Consider the following 24,804-nt stretch of genomic DNA (forward strand, 5'->3'; position numbering starts at 1 on the left):
CTCTCTCTACATATCACTAATTAGATCAAAACTAGACTACGGCTGCGCCATATACAATACCCTAAACAACTCTCTACCTAAAAGACTTGACTCAATACAATATCAGGCTCTCAAACTAATTACACGCACCCAACATGGCACCTCCTACACTTCACTTCAGGCCTTAACAGGAGAAATGCCACTAAGTCTACGCAGGGATCAGCTAAGCTTAAATTTCTGGGCCGCGTCCCAATCAAACCCTCTCATCCAAAACTTAATAAACCAAAACATCAGCCCCAAAAACCAAGCTCTAGCTCGTAAACACCCCTTACTTACCCCAATATCCCAAAGAATAACAAACTACCTAAATGAACACCAAATTAAAAATCTTAAACAAAACTGCAAACAATCAAATATCTTCACCCCTAAACTTAAAATACCCAAAATAGACACAACACTAGCTAGCCAAATAAATAAACAAACCGACCCAAACATAGCTAAAACCACCACACTAGCATACATACACGAAAATTGACCAAATTGGTGTCACATTTACACGGATTACACCTCCAAACACACAGGTGCAACAGTATTCAGGCAGATAGTGGGTGAAGTGCAATAGTATTGAGACCTGTAGATAGTGTGTGAGGTGCAACAGTATTGAGACAGGTAGACGGTAGTTGAGGTGCAACAGTATAAAAGTATTCAGACAGATGGGTGAGGTGCAACAGTACTGAGACACATGGTGGGTGAGGTGCAACAGTATTCAGACCTGTAGATGGTGTGTGAGGTGCAACAGTATTCAGACAGATGGTGGGTGAGGTGCAACAGTTTTGAGACAGATGGTGGGTGAGGTGCAACAGTATTCAGACAGATGGTGGGTGAGGTGCAACAGTATTCAGACAGATGGTGGGTGAGGTGCAACAGTATTCAGACAGATGGTGGATGAGGTGCAACAGTATTGAAACACATGGTTGGTGAGGTGCAACAGTATTCAGACAGATGGTGGGTGAGGTGCAACAGTATTGAGACACATGGTGGGTGAGGTGCAACAGTATTTAGACCTGTAGATGGTGTGTGAGTTGCAACAGTATTCAGACAGATGGTGGGTGAGGTGCAACAGTTTTGAGACAGATGGTGGGTGAGGTGCAACAGTATTCAGACAGATGGTGGGTGAGGTGCAAGAGTATTGAGACACATGGTGGGTAAGGTGCAACAGTATTCAGACAGATGGTGGGTGAGGTGCAAAAGTATTTAGACCTGTAGATGGTGTGTGAGGTGCAACAGTATTGAGACAGGTAGACGGTAAATGAGGTGCAACAGTATTGCAAACTAGAGTCACGAGATAAATATTATGTTATCACTACGAGGGTGGTATGTCAAAATGACCCAAATGAATCGTTGAAAGTTAAAAAAACGCAATCCACGTTTACACCGGGTTTTTGTGAATGTGACATATTCAAGAACCCCTCGAGTACCAAATGGTCGGCCTCTTATGTTCAACATTCTGTCTCTTCGAAACCGGGAAAATTAAAAGAAAACGTACTTGAAACCGCGATATCTCTGTGACCTTGCACAGCAGGAAAGGTTTGTTGTCAAGCAGATTACAGTGTGCAGCGTCGTACTGGCTGCACTCTATCAAAATACCTGGTGTGATTGTCTGACGGAGATACAAATATTCTGCGCCTTTCTAGCTTTGTCTTTGCCTCCTTTCAGCAGGTGGTTATGTATGGTGGAGGAGGGGTCAAGATGTAAGTATTGCTTAACATTGATATCATATTTCATAACTGTAACTGTCCTTTACCCAGGTAATGTATTTCCTTACCCTCTTGGGAATGGAGTAACCTGGTCAAAATGTATAAGTTTGCTCTATTTCACGGACATCATACCCAGCACAAAACCCAGTAGAATACCCTGTACCACACCCTGTAGCATAATCAGCACCATACCTTATACAATACCAAGCACAATACCAAGTCGAATACCCAGCACCATACCCTGAATTATACACAGTAGCATACTCAGCTCTATACCTTATACAATACACAGCACCATACACTGCACTATATCCAGTAGCATACTCAGCACCATACTTTATGTAGAATACCTAGCAGCATACCATGTACAATACCCTGCACCATACCCTGCAGCAAACCCAGCACCACACCCAGCACCACACCCAGCACCACACCCAGCATTACACCAAGCACCACACCCAGCACCACACCCAGCATCACACCCAGCACCACACCCAGCACCACATCCAGCACCACACCCAGCGCAATATCCAGCGCCATACCCAGCACCACACCCAGCATCACACAGAGCACCACACCCAGCACCATACCCAGCACCATATCCAGCACCATACCCAGCACCACACCCAGCACCACACCCAGCACCACATCCAGCACCACACAGAGCACCACACCCAGCACCACACCCAGCATCACACCCAGCACCACACTCAGCACCACACCCAGCACCACACCCAGCACCACACAGAGCACCATACCCAGCACCATATCCAGCACCACATCCAGCACCACACAGAGCGCCACACAGAGCGCCATACCCAGCACCACACCCAGCACCACACCAAGCACCACATCCAGCACCACACAGAGCACCTCACCCAGCACCACACCCAGCACCACACTCAGCACCACACCCAGCACCACACAGAGCACCACACCCAGCACCATACCCAGCACCATATCAAGCGCCATACCCAGCACCACATCCAGCACCTAACCCAGCACCACACCCAGCATCACACCTAGCACCAGACCCAGCACCACACCCTGCACCACACCCAGAGCCACACCCAGCACCACACCCAGCACCACACCCAGCATCATACCAATGACAACACCAAATACCATACCCAGCACCATACCTAGCACCAGACCCAGCACCAGACCCACCACCAGACCCACCACCACACAAACCACCACACACAGCACCACACACAGCACAACACCATGCACCACACCCAACACCAGACCCAACATCATACCAAGTATCACACCCAGCACCACACACAGCACCACATCCAGCACCATACCAAGCACCGTACCCAGCACCACATACAGCACCACACCCAGCACCATACCAAGCAGCACACACAGCACCATACCCAGCACAATACCTAACACCATACCTAACATCATACCCAGCACCACACCCAGCACCACACCCAGCATCACACCCAGCATTACACCCAGCATTACACCCAGCATCACACCCAGCACCACACCCATGATCACACCAAACACCACACCCAGCACGATACACAGCACCACACCCAGCACCTCACACAGCACGACATCAAGCACCACACCCAGCACCAAACCCAGCGCCACACCCAGCACCACATCCAGCACCAGACCCAGCACCAAACCCATCACCACACTCAGCACCACACCCAACACCATACCCAGCACACCACCAAGAACCACACCTATCGCCACACCCAGCACCACATCCAGCACCACACCCAGCACCACATCCAGCACCACACCCAGTCCCACACCCAGCACCACACCAGGCATCACACCAAGCGACATACCCAACACCAAACGAATCACAACACCAAGTACCATACCCATCACCATACCCAGCACCACACACAGCACCACACACAGCACCACACCAAGCACCATACTCAGCACCACATCCAGCACCACACCCAGCACCACACCCAGCACCACACACAGCACCACACACAGCACCACACCCAGCATCACACACAGCACCACACCCAGCACCATACCAATGACAACACCCAGCACCACACCCAGCATCACACCCAGCACCACACCAAGCATCACACCCAGCACCAGACCCAGCACCACACCCTGCACCACACCCAGAACCACACCCAGCACCACACCCAGCATCATACCAATGACAACACCAAATACCATACCCAGCACCATACCTAGCACCAGACCCACCACCAGACCCACCACCAGACCCACCACCACACACAGCACCACACACAGCACCACACCCAGCACCATACCAAGCACCGTACCCAGCACCATACCCAGCGCCATATACAGCACCACACCCAGCACCATACCAAGCAGCACACACAGCACAATACCCAGCACAATACCTAACACCATACCAAGCGCCATACCCATCACCACACCCTGCACTCCAGTCTGCATCACACCCAGCACCACACCCAGCACCACACCCAGCATCACACCCAGCATTACACCCAGCATCACACCCAGCACCATACCCAGCACCACACCCGTGATCACACCAAACACCACACCCAGCACGATACACAGCACCACACCCAGCACCTCACACAGCACGACATCAAGCACCACACCCAGCACCAAACCCAGCGCCACACCCAGCACCACATCCAGCACCAGACCCAGCACCAAACCGATCACCACACTCAGCACCACACCCAACACCATACCCAGCACCCCACCAAGAACCACACCTATCGCCACACCCAGCGCCACATCCAGCACCACACCCAGCACCACATCCAGCACCACACCCAGTCCCACACCCAGCACCACACCAGGCATCACACCCAGCGCCATACCCAACACCAAACGAATCACAACACCAAGTACCACACAAATCACCACACCTAGCACCACACCCAGCACCATACTAATCACAACACCAAGTACCATACCCATCACCATACCCAGCACTACACACAGCACCACACACAGCACCACACCCAGCACCACACCCAGCACCATACACAGCACCACACACAGCACCACACACAGCATCACACCCAGCATCACACCCAGCTTCACACCCAGCACCACACCCAGCACCACACCCAGCACCACACCCAGCACCAGACCCAGCACCATACACAGCACCACACTCAGCACCATACCAAGCAGCACACCCAGCACCACATCCATGATCGTACCCAGCACCATACCCATCGCCATTCCCATCACCACACCCAGCACCACACCCAGCACCATTCTCAGCATGATACCTTGCACCATACCCAGCAGCACACCCATCGCCATACCCATCACCACACCCAGCACCACACCCATCGCCATACCCAGCTCATCGACGAGTGTTTAAAAATTTCATATAAAAAAACAGAAGGGTGACATTCTCTTTAATTGAGACTCTTAACTGTAACATGTATCATCTCGGGGTAGCATCTTTGTCCCCTTCCAGAAGATATATATACAAATCGTGCTAGTCTTTATTGACTTAAAGGCACCCGACCCATATTAATAAAATATGAATGCCTCAGTAGTTCATGATCAGTTAGATTCTTTTTGCGTAAACAATTCAGTCAAGCTTGCAACAATAGATGAAAATGCTGATAACTATATACAGGGAGTCGATATATAACGAGCGTCATGGTCCTGTTGAACAAAATGAGCAAATGATAGAAACTAATTTCAACATTCCCCAGTAGTATTATAACGATATCATGTAGCAGAATATGTGTGTGCACCGTAAAATGATGTCAAAACACGGCTACGGGTGTGATTCATTTTATTAGATGACGAGTATGTATGGTATACTTTCTTTCACACCCTGAAATGCACAATAACACTCAATAAGAATCTTGTAAATTATGACAATTAAAATGAGAACATGATACTTTATTAGGATTACCTTATACATGTATAGAGGATATGTATACGTCAGAACATGGTACATTATTAGAATTACATTATACATACATATAGTTTATGCATACGTCAAATCAAAATACTTCTTAAGTGGTGTAAAATGTGATCAATAGATAAACATAATAATAATAATAATAATATATTTACATGTGGTGATAAGTAAACATACCAGAAGTATGTAGGTTACACTTTAGTCTGTCGCGACTACATAGCCAGGGCTACAGTACCTATAACTATGGAAATTATTCTAAATGTACAATAAAACTAGCTTCCTTACACAGTGCTCTTGCATGTATGTAGGTTACACTTTAGTCTGTCGCGACTACATAGCCAGGGCTACAGTACCTATAACTATGGAAATTATTCTAAATGTACAATAAAACTAGCTTCCTTACACAGTGCTCTTGCACGTGTGGACATTATTATCAAATCAGTGCTATTGTTTATACATATTTACAGATCTGAACACAACACTACCATAAAACACAATTAATTACTAAACATACTAAAACTATCATAAATGCCCACACACTTACAATTAACATTTAACAAATATATGACAAAGCCTTATAAACATATTCAAACAACACCCTGTCCAGGAGAGTCAGACATTGACTAAATCTCACACAGATCATAACAAATACCTTATTTAACGTACACCTATATATAATCTTATTTATGAAAAGATGGTTTATATATGTTTGAGTATTTAATTGGAAACATACCTTGACTTTACAAAATCTATAAAATGTGCCCACTTGCTGTCGTCTGTCAGTGACTTGTCTGTGTAGTGACTGAGGTGCAAGTGAGGGTTAAAAAGCATGCAAAGCTGACCCTAAAGAAAACAATAGGGTCAACCACTCAACCAGAACATTTGCCCTGGCTGACACAAAGGAGCTGATAGGGTAGTGACTGACCCAAGCATAACTAAGTTAAAAGGTGTAGTATCAAATCGTCATTAAAATCCCTGCAAACTAATACTAATACTATATACTAAATACTAATATTAAATACTAATACTAAATATTAATATTAATAATAATAATGACTAATGCTAATACTAACTACACTGTGTATTATATGCACTATATACTAATACTGACACTAAGTCATTTACTGGTTAGTTGACAGTCAAACAAAACCTGTAACTGCCACAATCATATCCCAGGGCCGCCTGAGAGACAGTTCTCAGCTATATCCTGTGGGGTCAATCGCTTGACCCCACAGTGTGCATTACTGCATTTTCCCAGTGAGTACCCGGATGATATTGCAGAAATCTAGACTTGTTCGCGACCTGTGCTCGCCATTCGTAAGCGCATTTTTATTGAAAGTAGAAGGAAGTATGGTCACATTGATCAACAAAAATGAAATACAGTTTTGGAAATGTAAGTATATTTGTGGGGAGCATCGGTAATGGTGATGCAGTTTTGGTAAGTCACTTGCTTGGTAATTGTGCGATCTTTGTGTACACTATTTTGACTTGCAACACAAAGTAAATATTTCATCTGAACATTGCTTATTTTACCGTGTGTATATGTTTACATTCAAAATGTAAACAGATTTCACTAAGGAAATTTATTAAACGCCTAAATATTCACTTTATTTTACAAATTAACTGGAAAATATGTCCATCTTTATTAATATGATAACGAATTCCAAATATTTGTTTATGTTTAATATCATCACCAAGTACAGTTCTGTATTGTTTGGCTTCTTTTCTTAGCATAATTAATATATTGTGATGTGTTTAAGCTCTTTTGATCGTCTTTATCATTTTTAGTCAGTCGGTTAAATAAATGAATGGATTATTCAGTCAATTTGTAAAATGACTGAAATATTTAGATATTTAATAAATTGCCTGAGTGAATCATATTTTACACATTGACTGTAACATATACACGCTTACAAAAGAAAATACTTGTGAAAACAACGTCTATCGCGCATCGAAAAACTTCCCAACCAAACGGAAAGGAACAAGAATGATTCTGTTCAAAGCTGCAGCGAATGAATGAAAACAAAATGCAAATATCATTATTACAACCTACCAAAGTTATAATGTATCCGGGAATATCAACAGAAAGGAACAATATCCATTGCGTCTGCTGCTGTACAAAAATACTTATTCGATGTCAAATGTCTATGTGAAAATCAAATGCTTTAATAATAATTATTTGGAAACAATATTTGGAATATATATGAAATATATTAAAATATTGAAATATATCGTTTTTAAACGTTATTTAAATGTATCGAATATTATAACCCGTGTTTGTTTCTTAACTGATCACTTAGTTTGTTTCAATTGTTTCACATAGGTGCCAAGTTAGCTGAGAAAGCCCACGTGACAACTATTTTTATAATGTCCACGGTTCTTAAAAACATACATTGAGTTAGAAAACAATGAACAACCAGTCAGTGTATTATCGGTTACCCTTTGAACAAAGTATGTTGTTTTTACATCTGTACCTCACGCCATGATATGAGTGTATTCCCTAGGTTTAGTAAACCTACCTTCACATGTAAACACTTACTTTTGACATATCCACTGTGCAAGATAACAGTAATTAATCAATCAACGTATTTCCTGTTGATCCTTTGATGTCTGGGAATGACCAGTTGATTTACAAAAAAAGTAAAGCAACTGACCATACATCTCTTGCTGGGCTGCCACGTGCATATCACATAACTCACATTCCACCTCACTTCAAACCTGGATTTAGATGGAATAATTACCCCAGGTACAAGAAAGAACAAATTTGAACCTTTATAATCTGAGCGGTGCTACAACTAAGTATACATGTTATAAATTCATTAACTGAGCAGCAAGTGAATTACGACACATACACAAGTGTAGGGTTATACCAGAAAATGTGGATGACAACAAGGGAGTAGTAATTGTATCATCCACGCAATCCGAAATCCGCAAATGCTTTCACTCAGGGATACTTTTTTATTATTAAACTGTAACCATCAGGGGTATTTCCAAATAACGACATCCGATGAGCTTTCGCCGTTATTTGTCTGTTTGTTTAGGCTGAAGAAATTAATTACCATGCGCCCTTTGTTGAAATCTTCATAGATCTCGGGTAACCAATCAGTTTTCAAAAATGCGTAAGCTTATTTAGCTGTCCTTGCAGACTGGTAGCCCAGTCTCTTGTCATGCCCGGTTGCGTTAACGAGCAAATTGACTCACGGCAGCTAGAAAGCCCAAGCGGAAATCCAAAGGTCGTATTACCTGAAGAATCAACCTTCATTTGCGAAATATCTACTGCTCTCAAAATTAAAGTCAGAACTTTCTAATCAAGGATTACCAGTTGAAACTGGTCGATGGCTGAACATTCCCAGGGAAGACAGCCAGTGTCCACTCTCTGAATCTTTCACTGTGGGAGATGAATTGCATTATTTATTCCAATGTGAAGCTTTTCACCAACGGCGATATGAACTTTTAAATAAGCAATATCTTAAGTTTCCAAACATTTAAGAAAATTATGACCACAAACAGTGTAAGAAATCTAAAAGGCCTATCTAAATTCCTTAACAATGTGTACAATACAATTGGTAAATTGTATTAGTATCCACGTATCCTATTTTTATTATTTTTGTTAAATTGTACATAATAAAAATTGTAGATAATTGTATGTCATGTTATTCTAAGAATAAATGAGTTTGAGTTTGAGTCCGACACCCGAGAAGAAGCAAGAGATTAGTGCTCCCTTTTGAATAGTTTACAATCATGTGTTTTAGGGTTAGCTGTGTTGGCTTAAACGTATTTTTATTTCAAAAGAAATTTGGATCGGTAAACAAGCAAAACTTGCTTACGTAAATACCTCTACAGGTAACATCTTAACAACAGCTGGATATATATAAGAGAGGGATGAACATAAACATACAAAATGCACAAATGAAATACACGAAGCCAATACACTGAAGCAAGTGTTGTCTGTGAAATAAGGTAATGCAGTTTTCCTTTACTACATGCATAAAATTAAGCTACTCAAACCTTTTGCTTTTGACAATGATGTCGTGAACTGATTTAAGAAGAGTCATGTTTGTAGAACTGCTTAACTACTGCCACGTAATATCATGTTTAGACCATACCCATGTGTGTACAAATACACAGTGTTTCTGATATTATCGTATTTTTTGACAGTTATAGAAAAAGTGAATTGCATCTTCAAGGTGATATGCACAAGTGCAGTCTGGTATGTCTGATACACGTCGTCTAAACTTATCAGCGTTTAAGTCACTGCAGCCGAGCCTAAGGCGACAGTGGACAATTTGGCATGATCTATGAAAATATTTGAAGTCTAAATTATTAGTAATTGCATCAGAACGATTAATTAATGATTTGATTTCTTTTAAAGAGCGAGCATTAGTTACTTCATCGGATAGAGGGTTCCGCAGGTTGATCATATCCAGAAGAAATTATTATTAAGCATAGGTCTGTGTTCTACATTTGATTGTTTGTATGTTGAATCTATTTCTAAGGTTATATTTGCTGTTATCAGAGAATTGAATATACACTTTTCAAATATTTTGGCTAAGCAACTTGTGAGTGCTACAGGTCTATAATTTGAGCATTCATGTTCATCGCTGACACTGACACCGCATCAGCCCGGCAGTGGACTTGACACAGTTATTTGCGCATCGATTATATAACTCCTACAGACAGGGTGGGGTGGTTGTTTAAAGCGAAACGGACGACCCCGTCTGTTATCTAATAAATGCTGTGCGGCGCCTTTGATCTTGCCTCAAAACATACACCTTATAGTAGTAAACGACGATCAGGATGGCCTGGAAATAAACACAATTTTGTCTGCCCAGTGTATCCACAATTAACTAGAATGCTTCATATCCACAAATATATATATAGAAAATTGATATTTGCCCACAGCAAATATTCATTTGCTTAATTGCATCAGTGTGGTTTATCAGAACATGTACAATGCTTTCTCACGCTTGGTGAGGCAGACTGAAATTGAACATTAGGATAACGTCAGCAGGGATAAAAGAGGTCATACCAAAGAACTTTAGTTACTAGTGGAAAAGTCAGACAATCCGATCAACCACTACAAGGTTGACAAGATCAACACCCCAAAGGAACATCTCTACGCCAAACAAGGAGTCCCTTTCGTCATTGTGCACAAGAAGGGGGGACAGGACATCGTGTACGACATCACAAACTACACAGACTTGAACCACTTCTTCCAGAGTAGTGGCGTACCGACCTCAAACCACGTCGTCGCCAATACCGCCGCCCTCCTTGCCAAGAGTCTCTACCAGAATCCCGACCCCCAGGATGAGAAGCTGACCAAGAGACTACTAGAAGGATACCGCCGCTAGACTTCTAGCCACACATGCTCGCCAGCCGACGCCGTGCCTTCCCACGATTGCCCCCCCCCCCCCCCCACCCCCACCCCACCCCCACCCCCACCAGGCCCAAACTGTTCCATATTATTGAATATTCTTTTATCACCCACTCCCACCCAGCCAAACCCAAAACCCCCTTATCCTTATTAGAATAGGCTGTAATCTATCTACCAGAACTTTATTTGCTGTTCTGGTCATACATACATATATGTAAGTTACGTACATGGGGAGGCTAGATTATTTACAGCTAACAGCAATATAGTGCAAATATTATGTTCAATAAAAGAAAAAGTTGATAGATCTATAACACACTTTTTGTACTATTAAACAAACTGTGGACTTTTAAGACATTTTCGCTTATTGTAATAACATCTAGCTAACAAATCATGTCTATTTCTGAAATCCACAAGCATAGTTGCTGTCAAACCTAAAAAACATATTCAGGGAGGTCAGTTTTGACTTGCCAAGCACCTTAAGGTGAGTTTATTTTTAAACTGTCAAAAGCGATTGTCCCTTCAATACTAGTATATGGCTGGAAGCTGTTTCTCGGACTGTTATGAGTTATGATGTATTTTATGATATTACTGGGGAATGTTCAAATTAGTTACTGTCATTTAATTCAACGTTCTAACTGTCAACTGTCTCAACAGGACCATAGGTTTGGTTATATATCTCCTCCCTGTCTCTATGTCTTAAGTTGTTAATCGGTAACTGCGGTCCAAATGTATGAACTTATTCATCTATTGTTGCAAACTTGACTGTTTTAAACATATCTAATTGATCATGAACTACTCAGTCAGTCAAGCACCTGTATCAGAAATGTAAAACCAGCCATGTTTCATGTAGTCCCAATATCACTGAAAAATGTCGATGAAACGTGACATATAAATTTACTCACAGACAATATATTTTTCGTGAGAGTGAAGCACAATTTTATTAAAGTTTTATTAACAATTTCATAAACTATAATAATATAATATTAAAATTCATCATCACTTGCCAAGTTTATGAAAATGTCCCCATTTGGGAGATGTCACACATAAACAAGGATTCGAACTAAGTTTGATCGTCTTTGACACTGAGGTTTATCCCCACTTTGCCAGCAAACTGCAGAAGATTAACAGTGAGTGAGTGAGCATCGTTTCTATGTTTATACAAGAAAAGATGTTATGCCAAAAACGCTCACAGTAGTTAGTGAGTAAACTCACGACCTGTCATGACCTGTTTGAGTGACTTCCTCCAATCAACGTGAAAGGATTACCAACAGAGAAAGAAAGGATTAAAGTCACCCATAAATCTTATCCTAACGTAGTACTCCAACTTCTAAATGCCTCTCAAAGAAGGATTAAAATCCTAAAGATTTCCTATCTACGTGGTATAGGTACTCACAACCTCTAATAATAAACTGTTACGTTTGGTATCCCCAGCAATACTCACTATAGTCATTGGCAAATGTAAAAATCACAAACCCTAACGAGATTCTGTCTACATGGTCACACCCGGTGATTGTGAAGATCTCAAATTCTATCAACAGTCAGACAGCATGGCTGTTCATACTCATTTACAACATCCTCTTATAATTAGTATAAAAGTGTCCCACACAAAACCTTCTTTTATTTATTCTTTCAAAATACAAAACAGAAAGTGGGGTGTGGGGAAATGGGACATATTCCTACGTGAAATAATGAGACATTAGTAGTGGTGACGGCTATATCATAATTGTACTGTCTAAAGCATAAATTTGGCGAACGAAAAACGTTTTATTTGCAATCAAATGGAATGACACGTGTGGGCAAATGAATATGTTCGCAATCCACAAACAATCATTTTATTAATGGCGAACATTTACCAACCCGCGACAATCGTGTCAACACGAGGGTTCCTCTAGCAATAAACTCGCATCTAAATTCACTACTGTTCTACTGTCGGCTAGGCACAATGGCTAGACGGGACCCTAGTGGAATGGTTCATGCCATAAAAGTCTGACAACCGAACACTAATTAAGACGGGCCGACCTTGTATTTACGGTCTGGTTAACACAGCTCAATGGCCGCTCATTAACTCAAATTTTACATCTCACTGTTTTGTTTTATCTCACTATTCATTTGATAATTTTGTCAACTTCAACTGGAACCCGGTCCCGTGTTACACGCGTGGCACACGCGTGTGCAACGGGTTGCACACGCGCTGCACACCCGTTGCACACCCGTGTCCAACGGGTGCTCACCCCGTGTGCAACCCGTTGAGCACCCGTGTCACATGCGTGTTACACGCGTTCTCAACACGTGTTAGGGGAATGAACTTTTAGGCAGTAGTGTAACTTAAATATATACTCTTCACTAAACGAAACGCAAAACGGATATTTTTGGCCATAAAAGCAAAACTGAGTGGACCAAGAGATGCAAAATGATGAGGTTTAATTTATTATAGTGTCAGTGACAAATTCCCCTGATCAAAATGATCAGAACAAGGACTTGCAAGCCATTAGTCGGGAAACACGTACAATTCGGGAAAAAACGCACCCAGTGCATTAACAAAAGGGCCACGGAGCTGCACGTACTGCACGTGCAGCAGCACTATGAACGGTATTAAAGGTTTTGCCTGGCATCTGCGTCAATCGAACAGTCAAAGTTCAACAACATGCCAAGATTAGCAGAAGTGCAAAGAAACAGCGTCACAGGCTGCTTTGCAGACATGGGAATCCCGATCAGCAGTAGCCAGGGTTTTTCAACGTAGCGCCCAGCACCATCACAAGGCTTCAACAGCACGGGTCAACACGTGATCGGCAAAGGTGGGGACGACAAAGAGTAACCACCCCTGCCCAAGATCGCTACATCCGACTGTGCCACCTACGTGAAAGGACGCCCATAGCCACCCTAACCGCATCCCAAATACCCGGACTGCGCAGAATCTCCGACCAGCCCGTACGAAAACGTTGAAGAGCAGAAGGTCTACGAGCAAGACGTCCTTGCCTCATATTGAATAGATAACATCGTTAACAACGACTGCATTGGTATCAACACAGGGTATGGCCTCAATTTTCCTTCCTCACACAAATCTGGCTTTGCGTTTCTTTTTTTGAAGAATATATTTATGAAGGTTTGTGGCCTGAAAAACAACTAAAGTTATGTCTTATCGCCTCCATAATCCCTGCTGACGCTATCGTTATCTTCAATTTCCATCTGCCACAAAAAGCGTGAATAACATGAATAAACCGCACTGATGCAACTAAGCAAATGCATATTTGTTGTGGGCAAATATCTAACTGTTTGATTGGCAAATACCTAACTTCTGGATATAGTTTGTCAATATGAAATATTCTAATTAATTGTGGATACACTGGGCACACATACAAAAACTCATGACAGATGAACTGGTGACTTGATAAACAACACGAAAGAATCTAGTTGATCAAAGGCACCGCACAGCATTTTATTAGGCAAACGACAGTATCGATCTTTTGGCTTTGAACCACCACACCACCCTGTCGGTAGGGGTTATCTTATCGGTGCGCAAATAACTGTAATAACTGTTAACGCATATGTTGTTATACCCATTCTTGGGTAGTTAAGTGCATGGGGCTTGCATTAAAGTCAACTTGTTGTTGAGTATATATGGACTGCAGGGACAGAGGGCTGATTATGGAATACTGTAGGGGACATTCTCGCGATCTTGTCCTTTGGAAACGAGGTGAATATGCCCAAAACACGAGAATCTCAATCACGAAATCTCGCGTTCTCGCGATATCGCATTCTCGTGTTTTGGGCATATTTATCTCATTTCCAAAGGTCGAGATCGCGAGAATTACAGTATTCCACAGTATTTGGATCAGTTTCTTTATTTAGGCTGGTGGGGAGAGATATGTCGATTTTGGGGGTTTGGAGTTTGGGCGTGAAGGTGTTATTTGGGGCTGTTTTTAACTGTAAATTATTTAGGTTGTGTATATTTAGGCAATTTATTACGCGTTGAGAGATTGGTGTTAATTGAGGGGTTTTGCGAGCTAGAGCTTGGAGTCTGGAGATTATGTTAGTTTTAAGGATCTGTTGGATTTGTTGGTTTTGTTGGGTTGAGGCCCAGTAATTTATTGTTAGATGTTCTCGGCGTAGATCAAGGGGTATTTCGCCTGTTAGTGCCTGGAGCGATATGTGCGGTGTGCCATGCTGAGTGCGTGTGATTATCTTGAGTGCTTGATATTGAATTAAGTTTAGTTTATCGCTTAATGAGGAGTCTAAGGTGTTGTATATTTGGCATCCATAGCCTATTTTTGATCTAATTAGTGATTTGTAAAGTGATAGTTGGGTCTCCTTGGAGGCCCCCCAGTTGTTGTTTAGGTCTTTAGTGCATCTATTTGTTAGGTTTTAATGTGAGCACCCCAGGTGAGGTGTTCATCAAAGATTAGTCCAATGAATTTGGAATTGTATGGGTTTTTTGGTTTTTTTTGTATTTTGGGTTGTTTGCAAGCCTAATTCTGTGTTTGAATGCTATCCCTGTTTTTCGGCATTTAGTGAGAAACCCCATTTATTTGCCCATGTTTGAATTTAATTGAATGCATTCTGCAGTAATTGTTTTGCCATAGTTATGCTTCTGGTGCGGACCCAGACGGCTCCATCATCCGCGTATTTGGAAGTTTGAATATTATTGGGTATTCCCTCGAATAGGTCACTAATCATAACGTTGAAAAGAGTTGGGCTTAGAATGCTACCTTGAGGTGTGCCATTTTCTAAGGGACACAGGTCCGATAAGCGTTTGGTCAATACCCACGGTTATTTTGCGATTAGTTAGGAAGTCTTGAATAAAGTATATTATTTGGCCTTTAAGTCCTGCTTCTTTTAGTTTTTGTATTAGCCCGTTATGCCATACCATATCGAAAGCTTTAGAGAAGTCTAGAAATATGTCTACTGTGTATTGTCGGTTTAGTTGGCCCGTTTTGATGTCTTGTTCTAATCGGGCAAGGTTGTCTAAGGTTGATCGGCCTGGGGTGAATCCACTTTGATCTTGGTTTATTATATTGTTTTGGTCTAGATAGTGTTGGAGTCTATTTTTGACCATTGCCTCCATGATTTTACATAAGTTTGAGGTTAGGGAGATTGGACGATAGGAGTTTGCTTCGTTTGCTGGTTTGTTCGGCGTTGGTATTGGGATGACCAATGCCTCTTTCCATGAAGTAGGAACCTGACCGTTTTGGTAGATGTTATTGTATAGTTTAAGTAGTCATTCCAGTAGGTTTTGGGCTAGCTGTTTAATTATTTGGTGTGAGGTAAGGTCTACTCCTTTGGGCTGTTCCTTTTTTTCTATTATTAGGTACATGGAATAGTTCCTCTAGTGTATATTGTTGGTTAATTTCTAGGTTATCATCTTTCGGTAATTTGAAGAATTTATATGATTTTTTAATTGTTTTTGGAATTCCTCAGGGAAGTTACTATTACTACAAATGGTTGAGAAGTTGTCTGCGAGGTTATTTGCTTTTTGTTTAGGGTTTGTTGAGTTATTTATGGTAGGTGTTTTTTTGGTTCGTTTAATACCTCGGATTGCGTGTAATTTGCGCCATACTGTTCTTGCGTCTGTGTGATGGTTTATTTCTTCGCAGAATGTCTTCCAGTTTTTGGCTTTTGCCGTTTTGACTAACACAGGACCAAGAAGCGTCCATTCCAATTTGGAATGAACGTTGGATTGCTTTGGAAAGATCGCTCATTCCAAACTTTCCAAAGCTTGGAAAGATCGATCTTTCCAGAAAATCCAAAATTGGATTGGCAACATTTCCAAACATATTTCCAACATAGGAAATGTTTGGAATGACTTGGAATGGTTTGGAATGGTTTGTAATTGTTTGGAAATATGGTTAGAAGGAACAAGTTAAAATATGTTTTATTAGTAATTTGAACAATAAAAAGACTATGAATTATTTATTGAGTTTAAACTATATATAATAAATATTAAATTTATCTCAAACATTCACTACTTGTCTGTCAAGCGAGGGGCTTTTACAGTCGCATTCTTCCTAAGGTGAGAGAGAGACCCGCACTTGATTCGACAAGACACTAATAGGTCTCAAGATTAAGTATTCGGCTGGATGGCAGCTGCCATTTAATTACAAAACAGACAGTCGTCTAGACGGTTCACATGTAAGTGCGCCGACATGTGCCTAAGATCATAAAATGGACAATCTTTGGTAACATCTAATTTATTGTTGTCTCACGCCAGAGCTGTGAATAATTCTGTTCATTGAACAATTGTTATTCAGGAAGTTATCAATAATTGTTTTACTTAACATAAGATAAGATAAGTTGTTTACAACATAATATTATGATGTCAGGACGTACTACAGTCAAAACCATATATTGTAAAATCAATTTAATAACAGACTATGATTTCCAAGTCCCGATTATCAAATCAATGAGGTATCAGTTTCACCATATGTGCACGGACCGCCTATACTTATATATATATTTTTCATAACTATTCTCCAGTTAAAGTCCTATCCTCTTATCAAAAAATATGTGAGAGTGATCATCATTAACGAAACTCATTCTCATCAAAGAATACAGAACAAATGAAGAATCAGATGCATACATTTATTGCCATGCTTCACGAAGTAGATTTACATACATTTGTGAATAGCACTTAAACTGTGATAATGAATTTTACCATTGTCCATATTAACATAATAATATATACATATATACAAAACAGGACATGCATTCAATAAATAATTACCATAATATGGATTTCCGAATATATAAACCACTTCAACGTTGATATTTCAGACAAAAACAAAGACTCCTGTCTTTTAACGTTCAGGGCAAAAGGGTTTGCTTTCACAATTGAACATTTGTTTTCACCAAAGGACAATCAAATCAAGCCAAAAACACGACAAATACAGAAGAAGAAGAAGAAAATAATTTATTAAGGTGTCGCATGATATACATACATAAGGTCAGACAGTGAAACACAATTATTGTATATCATCAGGCCGATATGGCCTATGGGACACCAAATATCTCATGAGTACACATAAAAGCACTTAGTGTGCTAAAAACACAGATGTTAAACAAAAAAAAATTTAAAAAAGAAGAAAAAAAGTACATTTAAAATAAACGTGTAAGAGGCGCGGGTGCGCGACATGTATCCCGCATTAAGTAAATGATTGGATAGATATAGGTAAACATCTATGGCATATTACTAGTTATTGTAAAATGCTTTCTACGCTGAAACATCCAGTTCACTAAAGCGGCAAGGCTTGCCGATAATTCATCGCATTGCATTAAAAAGGCGAGCTGGTCAGTAGGAGTCATAGCCACGAAAAATGGATTATTTAAAGACGCTTGATGGAATGAGTTATATCTTAGGTCTGAATAAAGGTCACAAGTAACTAAAAAGTGCGTTTCGTCCTCAACTCTATCTAAGTTACAAAACTTACAGGTACGTTCTGGCAGAGGTGTTAAAGGGCGAGAAAATCGTCCAACTTCAACTTCTAACGGAAGAGTGCCACAACGAAGTTTAGCTAAACAGCTACGGTTTGACCTGTTCCAGTTATTGTAGACATAAAAGGAAGTATGACGCCTGTTCTTAAATAATCGAAATGTTCGGAGTTTATTACCGTTAGGCTGACCAGAATCGTTCCATAAGGCACTATGCCACCTTTCACCATCAATACTAATCAGTTTTTCTTTAATAATATGTAAATCTCTCGGTGAGACATTATAAACATCTAAACAAGGAAGCTGTAAACTGTTAAGCATGTTTAGCACAGTGTTTCCCCAGGATTTACTGAATTTTCTTGACCAGGTTTTAATGAGGCAAATCAAACGTTTGGGGGGTGCCACAAGACCAAATAGCGTCCATTCCAATTTGGAATGAACGTTGGAATGCTTTGGAAAGATCGCTCATTCCAAATTTTCCAAAGCTTGGAAAGATCGATCTTTCCAGAAAATCCAAAATTGGAAGGGCAACATTTCCAAACATATTTCCATCACTGGAAATGTTTGGAATGACTTGGAATGGTTTGGAATGGTTTGGAATTGTTTGGAAATATGGTTAGAAGGAACAAGTTAAAATATGTTTTATCAGTAATTTGAACAATGAAAAGACTATGAATTAGGGGCTTCAGGGGTTGCTTATATAGTAATTTTGAAATTTTGAGATTTGGAAAGAATGACAAGAGTGGGTGGGGGACGAACTAAGGGAGCTGTGTGTGTTGGGTGGTTGTTAGATAAGATAGTTTTGGTTTTATTATTTTATTTGGGGTTTAAATGCGACTAATTAGTCCTGTTTTAATTAGGTATAAACCTACAGGTTTTAATTTTTTCTAATTTATTTTGTGGATTTAGAATTGATTCTAGTGTAAGTCCGGTTTTAAGATTTAGGGTGGTCTGTAGTGTTGTTCGGTGTGTTTGGTAGTGTGTGCAGTGAATGAGTACGTGTTCTGGTGTTTCTTGTTGTTTGCAAACTGGACAGTTTCCTGTTGTGTGTAGATTAGCTATTTTACCGTGATTATTTAGTTTGGTGTGGCCTGTTTGTAGTTTAGTAATTATTCTGTCGATTTTTTTGGATGGGTGTAGTATTTTTGGTTTATTTAGGGTTTTTTTTAGTACTTTCCTGATTTGGCTATTTAAGTTTTGGTATATATTTTGCCATTTTTTGTTGATGTTTTGTTTAGTGAGACTTTTGATTTCTGATTTTGAGCTGGGTAAGTTTTAGCTTATTTCTGGGAGTTAAAGGGATAATTTTTCTGCTTTATCTGCCTTTTCATTTCCAAAGATTCCTACGTGGGCGGGGGTCCAAATGAACTCTATTTGTTTACCTGCCCTAGTTAAGTTGTTTGAGCTATTGGGTATTTGATTTATTAGTTTGGGGTGGTTTTTAGTGTTTTTATTTTTGAGGGCTTGTAGTCCACTGAGGGAGTCGGTTAGGATTAGGATTTTTTTATGTTTTTTTAGATTGCTGATTGTGTAGTGCTGAGACAACTACTGACTGATATAGAAGATTTAACGTGCGCTTTCCGAATGCAGCGTATTTCGCACACGGGCCTGAGCGACCATTTAGTGTATTCCGAAAAGGGTGAAAGTGGTGTGTGCAACCCAAGAGGGGGCTTTTAGGGGTTGCTTATATTGAATTTTTGACATTTTTAAATTTGGAATAAATGCCGAGGTGGGTGGAGGAGGGAACTAAGGGAGCCGGGTGAGGTGGGTGTTTGTATGTTTATTGGATTTTGGATTGGTAGATTAATTAGTTTTTAGATGCGCTTAATTAGGTCTGTTTTGATTAGGAATACGCCTAGGGCCTTGAGGTTTTCTAGTTTATTTTGAGGGTTTAGTATTTTATCTAGAGTAGGAACCTTATTTAGATTGAGGGTGGTTTGTAGTGTGGTTCTGTGTGTTTGGTAGTGGGTGCAGTGGATGAGTGCGTGTTCTGTGGTTTCGGTTTGTTTGCAGTGGGGGCAGTTGCCTGTGGTGTGTCTTTTAAGTTTTTTTAGGTGGTTATTTAGGTTCGTGTGTCCTGTTTGGAGTTTTGTAATTAATCTGTCAATTTTTTTAGAGGGGTGTAGGATTTTAGGTTTGGCTAGTGGTTTTCTGAGCACTTTTTTTATTTGGCTATTTGAGTTTTGATATTGATTATGCCATTTTTTTTTGTTATTTTTTGTTTGTTTACACTTTTAATTTCTGATTTTGAGATTGGTAGGTTTAGGCTTATGTCTGGTATTTTAAAAGATAATTTAGCTGCTTTGCCGTTAATTCCTACGTTGGCGGGGATCCACAAGAAGGTTATTAGTTTGCCTGCTTTTGTTAGGTCGTTGGAGCTTTTAAGTATTTGGTTTATTAATTTAGGTCGTTTTTTGGTATTTTTGTTTTGGAGGGCTTGTAGTCCACTAAGGGAGTCGGTGAGAATTAGGATTTTGTTGTTGTTTTTAGATTGTTGGTTATGCAGGGCTGAGGCCATGCCCATAAGTTCGGCCATGAATATAGATTGGTTGTTAGGGAGTCGGTAAGATTGTGTGGATATAACTGGTTGTGTGGTATGGACTCCGAAGCCTGTGTGGTTGGAGATCGGGTCTGAAGATCCGTCAGTGTATATGTGACACCCATTTGGCCAATTTTCGTGTATGTATGCAAGTGTGGTAGTTTTAGCTATGTTTGGGTCGGTTTGTTTATTTATTTAGTTAGCTAGCGTTGTGTCTATTCGGGGTATTTTGAGTTTAGGGGTGAAGATATTTGATTTTTTACAGTTTTGTTTAAGATTTTGAGTTTGGTGTTCATTGAGGTAGTTAGTTATTCTTTGGCATATTGGGGTGAGTAAGGGGTGTTGGCGAGCTAGAGTTTGGTTTCTTAGGCTAATGTTTTGGTTAATTATGAGACAACTAATAGGTCTCAAGATTAAGTATTCGGCTGGATGGCAGCTGCCATTTAATTACAAAACAGACAGTCGTCTAGACGGTTCACTTGTAAGTGCGCCGACATGAGCCTAAGATCATAAAATGGACAATCTTTGGTAACATCTAATTTATTGTTGTCTCACGCCAGAGCTGTGAATGATTCTGTTCATTGAACAATTGGAATTCAGGAAGTTATCAATAATTGTTTTACTTAACATAAGATAAGATAAGTTGTTTACAACATAATATTATGATGTCAGGACGTACTACAGTCAAAACCATATATTGTAAAATCAATTTAATAACAGACTATGATTTCCAAGTCCCGATTATCAAATCAATGAGGTATCAGTTTCACCACATGTGCACAGACCGCCTATACTTATATATATATATTTTTCATAACTATTCTCCAGTTAAAGTCCTATCCTCTTATCAAAAAATATGTGAGAGTGATCATCATTAACGAAACTCATTCTCCTCAACGAATACAGAACAAATGAAGAATCAGATGCATACATTTATTGCCATGCTTCATTCATCACGAAGTAGATTTACATACATTTGTGAATAGCACTTAAACTGTGATAATGAATTTTACCATTGTCCATATTATTTTATAAATATTAACCATAATATGGATTTCCGAATATATAAACGACCCCAAACGTTGATATTTCAGACAAAAACAAAGTCTCCTGTCTTTTAACGTTCAGGGGAAAAGGGTTTGCTTTCACAATTGAACATTTGTTTTCACCAAAGGACAATCAAATCAAGCCAAAAACAGTAAAAATACACATATATGGTTAGCGACCGTCTTTATTCGGCGAGGGGGGGAATTCGTCTGCTCTAACTGCCTTCACAAAAACATTCCAGCCCTTAATTACCGAGGCAGATGTGACGTAGTAGCATTACATTCGCTGCGTTTGCAGCATATAAGATGTGTAATCTGTGGAGTGCTAAAGTAATATTACGGCTGAAATCTTACTTGCACGGTTCTTTTAATAGAAAACTTACGGTTTAAAAGCACAATTGTTCTTATATAATGTTTTTAGGTTTGGTTTATAAATACAAGAGAAGATTTTTTATACATATAAAACTGGTCGAAAATACAGCTAAACATTAGAAAATCAAAATAGGAGTTGTGAATAGTGACAAATTTTAATTACATCACTCTGTCAATAATTATTGATTGATTCCGTTAAACAACTGTCAAACCATTTATTGCCATGTACGTACATGTACACAGGAGGTCGGCGCTGTCGGAGGCTCCAGGTAAATAAACATCGTGGTTTTATGACGGGAGATCAGACGAACCGTGAACCAGGGGCATGCGACGTAATTACACCTAAAGGTGGTAGAACCAGGGTATTGACTCTTGGACTGGCTAATTGACCGTACATATAATTGGTAAATATATTCGTTTTGACACCCGTGTTTCATGCGCATCCCGGCTCAAAAGCAGAATACAGACATATGAGGCCCCGTGATCAGCGGAGCGTGAACAACATGGATGCCGCCTTTCGGCCGTACCGAACAGTCAAGCTGCGATCTCGGAACTGAATCCAATTGCAAGTGGAGACAAGATTACTCCCCTTACACAAACATGATCGTTGCTCAGAAATGTTCAAATCTATCTTCAGTAAATCATGAAATTAATGCGAGCATGACATTTATGCAAAAAAAGTGATCGTCAGTCCCTCTGATTATTTTAATATGTTTCATTTCATCATGATAAAAAAGTTAGTCACTTATAAGGTTACCACGTTGAAAATGGAAACGATCGTTAACAAAAACAACAAAATGTATTCTCTCATCACTCAGCCTAACAGTGATATAACTGCAAATTAAACAATCAAGTACGCTAAAGTATTACACATGGTGGGTGGAGGACCAGGGGCACTTTGAGTTTGACAGGTGTCATCAACTGGTCAAGTAACATCACGGTTTGTATATTCACGTTGATTGGACAGTCTAGACTGGCGCCAACTAATCATGACGGCGTCTTCAGAACAGAAAAGAAATTTATTTCTCCCAGGTTTAGGCTTACTGGATAACGGAAAATTTTGTTTAAGTGATAGCACATTTGTAATTCAATCTAATATACTTTCCTTGATTGATTGTATGGCTGCGGTCGTAGATCCGGATGTTTCTAAATATGCTCAGTATATACACAGGGTTTATTGTTATACTATTAGGATTAATAGATACAATTGAGTATTTATACCCTTGATCATAAAGTTAGTCACTACTTTCACACTTTGATTTGTATGATTTGGGTTATGATTAAATTGACAAAATAAGAAATCATTCCGTGTATATGTGTATTATATATTGTACCCCAATACGTAATTAAATTGTGTATAAATAAGGACACTAGGTTAATTACTGTAATTGATTATGTGATAAACATATTCACATTTAGTTGTGTGATACGTCACAGAGGTAAAGCTAATTTATAACAACTAATTGTTCCATTTATTTGGTTTCTATCTTTTATATGAAACAAATGCTATAACATGGGGTGATAAACTTCATTGGCAATAGACGTATTGTCCACATGAACAGTCTACTCTGTTCCAGAGATGTTTATTCATTTTGTCAAATTTAAATCGTTGCATTCCTGGCTCAATGATTCATTTGACGAAATCTTGTTCCCTGTTTTGAATTACCGTCAGATAGTTCCAGAACAATTATAAAATTTTCAGGCCTATGTGTTGCGCATAATTCCGAGATAATTCGAAGTTCATATTCTTGTACGAACACTTATCAAAATTCATTTATACCTAGTTCTATTATGTACGTATGTATATTAGTTCAAATTATAATAATGAGGCCCTCTATATTCTCGAAACGGTCTTTGTTCTATGACAACCGTAAGTCGGTATGGGAAAACAAAATATTTGTTTAATTGTTCAAAGTTCAAAGTCAATGTCATATGATTATAGACAAGGAAGATAAGACATTAAATATAAAGAGTAGCCACTTTAAATGACAGAATTTCTTTTAGTTAAATTTGCTCATGACTTGGTCTTTTCGTGGTTCATAGTGCCAAAATACTCTTAATTATTTACTTTCATGTCATTACTAATCTCACAAAAGGTCAAAGGTTGTACAACTTTTAACAGATATGATTATGACATGTTGTATCCAAACATTTCCAAACATTTCCAAACAAATCCAAACAAATCCAAGTTTGGAAATATGACCTTTCCAAATATTGGAATGGTCATATTTCCAATTGGAATGGTGGTATTTCCAAGTTTTGGATTTTTTGGAATTGATGATATTTTGTCCAGTGTGCATTATTCAATTTTGACCAAAAGCATGAGATATCGATTCTTTGTTTCGTTAGAGGTGATAGCCACCCCATTTCTGCGCGAGTAGCCAAGTTAGGGGTTTTGAGACCGACTCCCAAGTAAAAAC

General features: G+C 39.9%; 1 protein-coding gene across 2 annotated transcripts in view; it reads left to right on the top strand.

The window, feature by feature from the left end:
• The first annotated feature begins 1,574 nt into the window (after positions 1–1,574).
• The window catches only part of LOC124129059, a 69,467-nt gene continuing 46,237 nt past the window's right edge, over positions 1,575–24,804 (top strand). Inside the window, exon 1 of one of the 2 annotated variants that reach the window (XM_048381061.1) lies at positions 1,575–1,730. The gene's annotated coding sequence lies outside the window, so the exon portion shown is untranslated. The remainder of the gene's footprint in view (positions 1,731–24,804) is intronic. The other variant, XM_048381060.1, reaches the window with a different exon arrangement.

This window comes from Haliotis rufescens, unplaced genomic scaffold (genome assembly GCF_023055435.1).
Source record: "Haliotis rufescens isolate VD_foot unplaced genomic scaffold, xgHalRufe1.0.p SCAF_35, whole genome shotgun sequence".
In the NCBI taxonomy this organism is placed as follows: domain Eukaryota; kingdom Metazoa; phylum Mollusca; class Gastropoda; order Lepetellida; family Haliotidae; genus Haliotis; species Haliotis rufescens.